Source organism: Myotis daubentonii, chromosome 2, assembly GCF_963259705.1.
Source record: "Myotis daubentonii chromosome 2, mMyoDau2.1, whole genome shotgun sequence".
Classification (NCBI taxonomy): domain Eukaryota; kingdom Metazoa; phylum Chordata; class Mammalia; order Chiroptera; family Vespertilionidae; genus Myotis; species Myotis daubentonii.
In genome coordinates, this window is record NC_081841.1 from 72,686,347 (window position 1) to 72,695,421 (window position 9,075).

The following is a 9,075-nucleotide window of genomic DNA, read 5'->3' on the forward strand; positions in this document are numbered from 1 at the left end:
AAGTGACCTCTACGGTTCTCTATGTTACACAATTTTTTTCAATACAAATAGAAAACAGTTATACCCATTAATAGAATACAAGAACAAATAATACATTTTCTTTTTCTCTTTATTCTGTGATGAGTAAAATAATGGTTGTGAATTAGTACTGCCCAAATGCTTAAAGTGTATTTAATTTGCATGTCACTAAAATAATAATCAAACAATTTCTGATATACAATTTGATTATCAAATATTTGACCCACTTTGTGGACTGTAATTCATTTACTTATTTTTGTAAAGGATTTAGAAAACACATAATAATTATAATCATAGAAAAAAACCTCATCTAACTTGATAAAATTTCATAAACGGAGTTTCATTTAATAATAAAATTTAAATTAATAACTCAAATTATAATTTGATGATTTTTATTAAATTGTTTATACATGGTTTTTCTTGGATAACTTTTAATCAGCATACTTTCCACCCACTGAAACTTATAGCATGTCATTTTAATTAACAAGAGAGGATAATACAGTTAATTATATCCTTGTGAAATAGGTGTGCATGCTAAGTTGAGTGTCACACATAAAAATGAGTGATGAACAGCTCATTCTTCTCAGTGCTGTCAGAATTACTCAGTATTTTAGCACTTTGAAAGCCTCATTTCACCACCATCTGTGCGCTGTGTGGTTTTTACACCTTTTTCTTCTTACTGAAAAGTTTGGGATTTCTTTCTCATTACCTGTCATAACCAATCACTAGCCAATGGAGTGTGATGTACATTGATTCTAATGAAAAGATTTCTCTTAGACTGGCTTCAATTCAGTTGTTTCTTTCCTTACTGAATACTGAACTTATTTTATTTGGCCAACGCAAGCTTGGACCCAACAAGACTCAAAGAGGTGAGACCAAGTGTAATGGTAAATGATTGCAAATCAGAAAGAAACTAGCCTATGATTGTATAAGTAGGTGACGTGTGTAAGTAGCCATATAATGTATTTATAAAGTTTTGGCAGTGTTCTAGAGGTAAGGGTTTAGAAAGGCCAACATAGAAATCTTAAATTCTGAATAGCAGTGAACATTTCTCTCTTTCTTCCTCCTCATTCTATTAATATTAACTTAATCATAAACATGAGTTTTTTAAAAAAAATTCTTTGTTTTATCCACTTTTCATGACATCTTTTGGCTTCTAATCACCTGAAACATTACTCTAGTGGTATATATAATAAAATCGAGGCCCAGAGATAACATTATATAACATTTTAAAGATCATAGTTCCAAAATGAACTGTATGTGTCTGTATATACGGTACATGCCATCACTTCCTGTTCATATGCTCATAATAGATGTCACTTGCACTATCAATCATGATATAATTCATAAATTATAATTTCTAAGATAAAACAAAGATATAGAATTTCTTGAGTTGGTCAGAAGTACTTCCACATTTTTGGAAAACAAATCTAGCCCAAGGGAACTACCGAGCCCAGCAACCCAGCATATATTTCCTAAGGGGAGACATGGATGCCGAGAAACACTTTTTATCTTAGTCTATTCTTATACTTCCTTTTTCTTTCTAAGATACCATATTCTGTAGGTTAATTTTCCAGGCTATTGTCTAGTAAAAGTGTAACATTTTGGAGCATATCAGGTTCATATCTATCAACCCCTCTGCCCTCCATCTCATTTTTCTCCTCTCTCTCACTCTCTTTCCTTCCTCTCCCTCCTTTTATTTTACATATGGAGAATAGGAATATATTGTTTTTTATCATAGTCTTCAATTCCTTCACAATCCTTTTACTATATATTGGAAAACTTTAAGTATTAAATGATATATGAATGGTTGAGATACATTTAAAATAATCAAAGTGACAAATATTTCCAGACCATTTAAAGTACCTGTTATCTTCCCAGAATTATAAAACTTATAATATTGTCCTGATTCCCCTTCACACATTTAAACACACACACACACACACATACACACACACACACACACACTTTGCCTAGTATAATTGCATTTACTTATCTAGTAAAAGCAAGATAATATAAGCATGTATAAGCATATCTTATCATTAGACATAATGGCACAATGACTCATGAACTGATATTATTTGCACTTTAAGATGAAAGCAGTATAATCATCAATTTGACTTAGTAGTCTCTAGTCTGCTTCAATAATTTTACACATGCTGTTCAGTGCTTTATAAATAGAATTTTATTAGATCTTTGATTACTAGTAACAATTTCTTTGAAGTCTGGACAGAAGTAAAATTATTTTCAAAATAAATATTATCTTGTTTGTTATTTATATCAGATTTTTAATAGCTTAGACATAAAACAGATCTCAGATATATTATATATTGCTTTAGGAAATTATATCATACTAGAGGCCCGGTGCACAAAAATTTGTGCACTCGGGTGGGTCCCTCAGCCCACCCTGTGCCCTCTCGCAATCTGGGGCCCCTTGGGGGCCCCTTCCCCTGGCTGCTGGCACCAGTTTTCCTCCGGTGCCCGGAACCCAGGCCTTCGCTCTTCGCTGGGAGGGGCCCACACGGTGGGTGAGGGGCTTAGCTCTTTTAAAAATACTTCTGAATGTTTGGTAAATAACTCTGTAGGAATCTACTTTCTGAAACATGCTGGTTGTTAAGGGCTGATTTGGGTAATCAACAAAATGTATGTTAAAATCCTAATCCCCAGAACCTCAGAATGTACCTGTATATGGAGATAAGATCTTTAAAGAGGGGATTACATTAAATTGAGGCAGTTCCAGTGGGACCCTTAGCCCATCTCACTGAAGTCCTTATAAGAAGAGGAATGTTGGGGTCCAGCCCCAGCAGGTCCAGGGGTTCCCAAAGAAGAAATGACAAAGAGGCAGCATTCAGGTTATCATCATAGCCAGGTTCTCTTTTTATTGTCCTGTTACATCTATATTTATACTATTTGATCCTATAAACATGCCTCTATAAGCTTTTTTTTTTTTTTTGCATCGGGTCCATTTATTGGGGGGTCAGTCAAAGGGGGAGCTGGCTAGGGTGGGGTAGGGCAGCAGCTTGTCTGGCCCCCGAGAAACCCAACTTAAGTCCAGAGCCTCGAGGGCTTAGAAGCCAAAGTCTTCCTCCACCTTTATCTGCACGGGGGCCAGCTCCGGAGTCAGCGGGACTCCTGCTCAGTGCCCTTCCTATGGCACTCGCCGCCTCTTCCAACTGCTGGGCCCCTCGCCAGGGGCCGGGCTGCTGGCTTCTGTGGGCGCTGGTGTCCTCCTGGGCGGGGACAGCCCCTCTTTCTCCGGAGGCTCGTTCTCAGCGTTGCCTGGGTTGGGGGCGTCTCTGCCCTGGCTGCCCTCGTCCTCCAGTAAGATGGTGAACTGGCTGGCCCGGTAGTTGTCACTGTAGGAGTCCAGCACCTTCATGAGGAACCTCTGCTCCTGCTGGAGTCTTCATGTTATCCTCTATATCTGATGGAGCCTGTTCAGGACCCGCTCCTTCGCCTGCTCAATCTCCCTGCAGCGCTGATCCAGCGCCTGGTACTTCCTGCGATTGAGTTCCTGTTGGCGCCGCCCTTGCTGGCCTCAGGCTGCCTCCTCCTCTTCGTCTCGCTCCTGGAGGCTGGAGCTGCCCAGACCCCCAGACACGAACTGCTCTCCAGGATGTGACCACCTTCAGCGGAGGCAGCGCCAGCTCCCAGCCGGGAGGTGCTGAGAACTCCTCAAAGCCCACAGCTGCCATGGACCCCTCTCTCTGCTCCAGCTCCATTTCTCCCTGGATCCCGACGCAGAACTTCCAACCTTGCAAGCCTCTAGTTTAAAGTGGCTTGCGAAACTACAGCCCATCGGATTTCACAGCCAGGCACCCAGGCCCTGGCCGCTAAGCCTCCTGGGAGTTGTAGTTCTCTATTTCCGGCTTGCCTCCCTCGCCCCACCCCCACCCCAGTCCCAACTGAAAGGCCCTGCTGGCTGGTCTAACCCTGTGGCCAGGCATCTGAGTCACCTCGGGTCTTTATTCCTGTCCCGACACCACGCCATCTGACCATGGAGACTCTCCTCTTGCGAGGCCCCTGGGTCTCCTTCTGGGTCTCCTCAGCCAGGTACTGGATCGCGTGCCCCAGCAGCGAAACAGCCCTGGTGCCTGGGTCTCCTTCTGGGGCCTGGCTGTATTGCCCCTGGACCGGATGGCGTGCCCCAGCTGCGACACAGCCCCGGGCCCTGGGTCTCCTCAGCCTGGGCACCGGATTGCGTGCCCCAGCAGCAAAAACAGCCCCGGCGCCTGGGTCTCCTTCTGGGTCTCCTCAGCCCAGGCACTGGATTGCGTACCACAGCTGCAACTCAGCCCCAGGCCCTGGGTCTCCTTCTGGGGCCTGGCTGCGTCGCCCCTGGGGTCCAGATGGTATCCCCAGGCAGCTATGCAGCCTGGCCTCTGGCCCCGCCTCTGGGTGTTCTCCCATCACTGGTGATCAGTGATCTGAGAAGCCAGGCAGACATCCGCCTCTTCCCTGCCCCACCCAGCTTCTCCCATTACTGGCCCAGGGCTGGCAAAGGCGGCCAGGTTCTCTTATCACAGAAGCCGGCAAAGGAGGCCTGGCTTCTCCGAGCAAAGGCAGCTGGGTTCTCTAGCTCTTGGCTGCCGCCTGGGTTTCCGATTGCAGTCAGCGGCAGGCAGCTTCTTCCCTCCTTCCCCTTTCGCCTCCCAGCATTGCGCCTATGTTGGCAGTTAATTTGCATATAGCCCTGATTAGCCAATGAAAAGGGTATCGTCGTATGCCAATTACCATTTTTCTCTTTTATTAGATAGGATTTTTCAAGCAATGATAATAGTGTTATAAATTGTACTAAGGAGTCAAAAGTTTGCCCCTGTTATGCTCTCACTTATCCCCATGGCTTTTTGTTTTCTTTTCAATACTGAGAAGTACCATCATGTTCTCAATTTTCTAATTTACTTTAGGAATAGTTAGAGGTTAAGTTTACTTATCTTCTTTCACAAGCTCTCATATTTTATACCAAATGGTGGGATCATCAGGATCATAATCATTCTGTAGAACTCTCTTTCTTCTGTGTTGTTTTTTTTTTTTTTGGTTGTTGTTGTTGTTTTTTGTTTTTTGGGTGTTTTGTTTATAACTTAATTTTCTTGAAAGAGTAGTTAATATTCGATGTTTCTAAATCTTATTTTTGCATTAATTCTCCACCTACTATCATTAAGTTAGTTTTCCCTTATTTTATTGAATCTGTTTTAATTTAGTTTCCAAATGACCTCCTACATATAAAATCAAATGGACTATATTCAGTTTTATCTTCTTCCTATTTTTTATTTTATAATTTAAAACTATACCTATTCTTTTTTTGAAATTGTACTCATTTTGTATCAAGGATACAACTTGTTGATATTTAAGCTCTATTATGGAACTCACCACTTATCATTACCTCCTAGATGTCCTAATAGCTGAACTAGAATATATACCAAATATATTACTTTATAGTCTTTAACCAGTTTTCTCCTGATTTCTCTGTTTGCATTAGTTGAAAAGATTTAAAATCTAGACCAGTGGTTCTCAACCTTGGCTGCACATTAGAATTACCTGGGAATCTTTTTAAAATCCTGATTTCTGGGCCTCATCCTCTGGAAATTCTGTTTCTTTGTTATGAGGTGGGGCCGTATGGGGTGGGGCCACAACATTAGTAACAAAGAAACAGAATTTCCAGAGGATGAGACCCAGAAATCAGGATTTTAAAAAGATTCCCAGGTGATTCTAAAGTGCAGCCAAGGTTGAGAACCACTGATCTAGAAGCAAACCGCATTTTCTTTTTATCAACCAGCTGTATCCAGTCAGTTATCAAGTAGTATACATTCTCTGAAGGGTTCTTTGGTGTTCTTTTTAATCCATTTGAATTTGTTCCTTCAATAACTATATATTAATTACTACTATGTTCCAGTTATTGCTCTAGGAACTGTTAATATTAATGAGACAAATAGACAAGTCCTGACATTCACAAAAGTATCAACTTAAGAAGATACAAAAATAAAGAACAAATGGGTAAATCAATGAGTAATTTCAATTATTCGTTGCTGCAGAACAAACTGTCACAAAATTTAGTAGCTTACTAACTTGTTCATTATACTCACAACTGTGAGGGCAATTGTGTGCCAGGGCTTATCTTAGCTATAGCGGTTTCAGGTAGCTCAATTGGGTCAATATGTTTAAGACCACATATCTTCTCCACTTGGTATTTAATGGTGCTGCTATGTCCAAAACAGCCTCTTCACTGATATTTTGTCTGGCCCTTTTCTTCATGTGGCCTCTCCACATGCCAGCTTAGGCTACCTCAGAGGAAGGTGGCCTCAAGGCAGGCAATATTTAGTCCAAGGTAGCATTCTAAGAATAGCAAAATGAAAACCCACTGGTTCTCTTAAAGGATAGTGCCAGTATTGCAGTAGCATTATTTTTACCATATTGCTTTGGTCAAATCAGCCTCAGGCCATAGCAGTGGCACATGGGGAAATTTCTGGTGTATCTTGGGAGACATGCTCTCACCAGAAACATTCAGAGTTCTCTGCAATTCTCTTAAATCCTGTTGAGGTGATCCTGAGGAGGAGGTGGGTTGACACTGACTGCATTCTCTTAAGATAACATAGTATACTAGAGAAAACCCTGGAGCAAGTCCAAACTCCAAGTTCTAATTCTAGCACTCGTTGGCTGTAAAATATATAGCAAGTCATATAACTTCTTGGAAATTCAGTTCTTTATTTAGGTCATTCTTTCTTCCTTTCTCCTTCCTTCCTTCCTTCCTTCCTTCCTTCCTTCCTTCCTTCCTTCCTTCCTTCCTTCCTTCCTTCTTCCTTCCTTCCTTCCTTCCTTCCTTCCTTCACCTTGATAGCTTGATAATGGCTCTCATTACCTCCAGCAATAGTTTCTTTTTCTTTATGCTATAGAGTGAAACAATTTTTCAAATTTAAATATTATCTAATCATTTCTTGTTTAAAACTACTCAATGTTTCTAAACTTTTGAGATAAAGGCTAATTTCTGAGACCTCATTGCTTATCACATAAATTATTTAATATTTTATTGCTGAAATTCTTCTGTATCTTTGACCTCTAATCACACATAGCCTATAGTTTCATTCTAGTTTCCTGAATATATCATGGTGACATAGGTACCTCTTTAATTATTTTTTTTTATTTTCCTCAACTCTTTTAGACATCTCTAAAGCATTTTTATTACAAATAGATATGTAGTCATTGCTACTTTCTTAATCATATGTCTGAACTGACTGATCCAACTTACAGATTTACCCAGGCTGATTCCAGCGGCTTTTCCATACAGTCTGTCTTGGTTCATGCTGTAGAATTTCCTAAAAGCTCTTAAAGGTTCACAGACCCCCACAGAGTAGCATTTGGCCTTAGTGTGCCTCATAGTTCTTGAGCTAAGTACCCCAAGGCCAGCCTTAGCGATAACCAGCCTCAATTTACAGCTTGGCTTCTTCCAGATTCATCCAAGCCCAGTACAAGTGGCAACCATCTGAAGATCACTTTGTAGCTCATTCCAAATGGCCCAGGTAGGACATAGGCAAATGTTGACTTTAGCCTGCACCAGAGCCCCTTCCAAGATTTCTCAGAACCAACAAAACCTGTAGCTAGTGTTAGACCATACCAGAGTACCACCCACCCAACTTCAAAAATGACTCACATACCCAACCAACTTCCCAAATGACCCACCACAAGGCAGAGACTCAGAAGGCACCAGAGTCTTGCTAAAGCAAATCCTGCCCCATAGGGTCAGTCCCTGCACAACAACTCTTCCTCTGTAGTCATGGCCAATCCTTGCAACAAATAAGTAATCAAGACTCAACTATAACAACAGGGCACACCCACCCACACAAGAGATACACATGAAATACTCAGCTCAGTAACCGAGGAGATTGTGATGCTGGGCCCCGCAGGACACCTAATATATAAGGCCATTCTACCAAGACCAAAAGAATAGCACATCTGCCTAATACATATAAATAAACACAGAGAGACAGCCAAACTCAGTAGAAAAAGGAACATTTCCCAAATGAAAGAATAGAACAAAATAAACAAACAACAAAAGAGAAACAAACTCATAAATATAGAGAACATTTTGATGGTTGCCAGATGGAAAGGGAAGCAGTTGAGGGAATGGGTGAAAAAGGGAAAGGGATTAAGGAGTCTTTGGAAAAACTATCCCAGTTGTACTGTGTTGTCTTGGCATTGTACAGAAATTAACAGCCATATTGGTCTAGAAACGTTCAACATAATTTTTTCCATTTGTACAGGGGTAACGCACTGTATCAAATATGTAAGGTCTTAATTTACATGGGTTTGATTACAGAAACTAATAAAGTATTCTCTAAATAAAAAAGAAAGGGATTAAGGAGTACAAATTGGTCATTACAGAATAGTCACAGTGATGTAAAGTAGAGCATAGGCAACGCAGTCAATAATACTGTGAAAACTATGTATGATAGTCGCCAGATAGGTACAAGTTTTATTGAAGTGATCACTTTGTAAGCTATATAAATGTCTAATCACTAGTTTGTACTCCTGAAACTAATATAATTTTGTGTGACAACTATAAATGAAAAATTATATATATATATATATATATATATATATATATATATATATATAAATGTAAAATAATATAAAATAAACTCTGACATTTAAACATCAATGTAAACACACGCACAGGTATGTCCATGTATATAACACATATATAACACATATAAATATATAACATAATATAAATATAGAATTAATACATCTATATATTATACCTCATTAAATATATAATTATACTAGAGGCTTGGTGCATGAAAATTCATGCACTGGGGGAGGGGGGTGTCCCTCAGCCAAGTCTGTGCCCTCTCACAGTCCAGGAGTCCTCAGGGGATGTCTGACTGATGGCTTAGGCAGGCCTATGCCACAGTCTGGCCTCCCTCTGCAGGAGGTGACTGGGGAGGCCAATCAGGGGATGGTGCAGCTGGTTGCCACCACCCCCTCCCGCCCTCCGATTATTGTCCCCTCCCTCTACCTGCTGATATGCACCTTGGCTGGCCTGGTACTGCCTGCTCACCA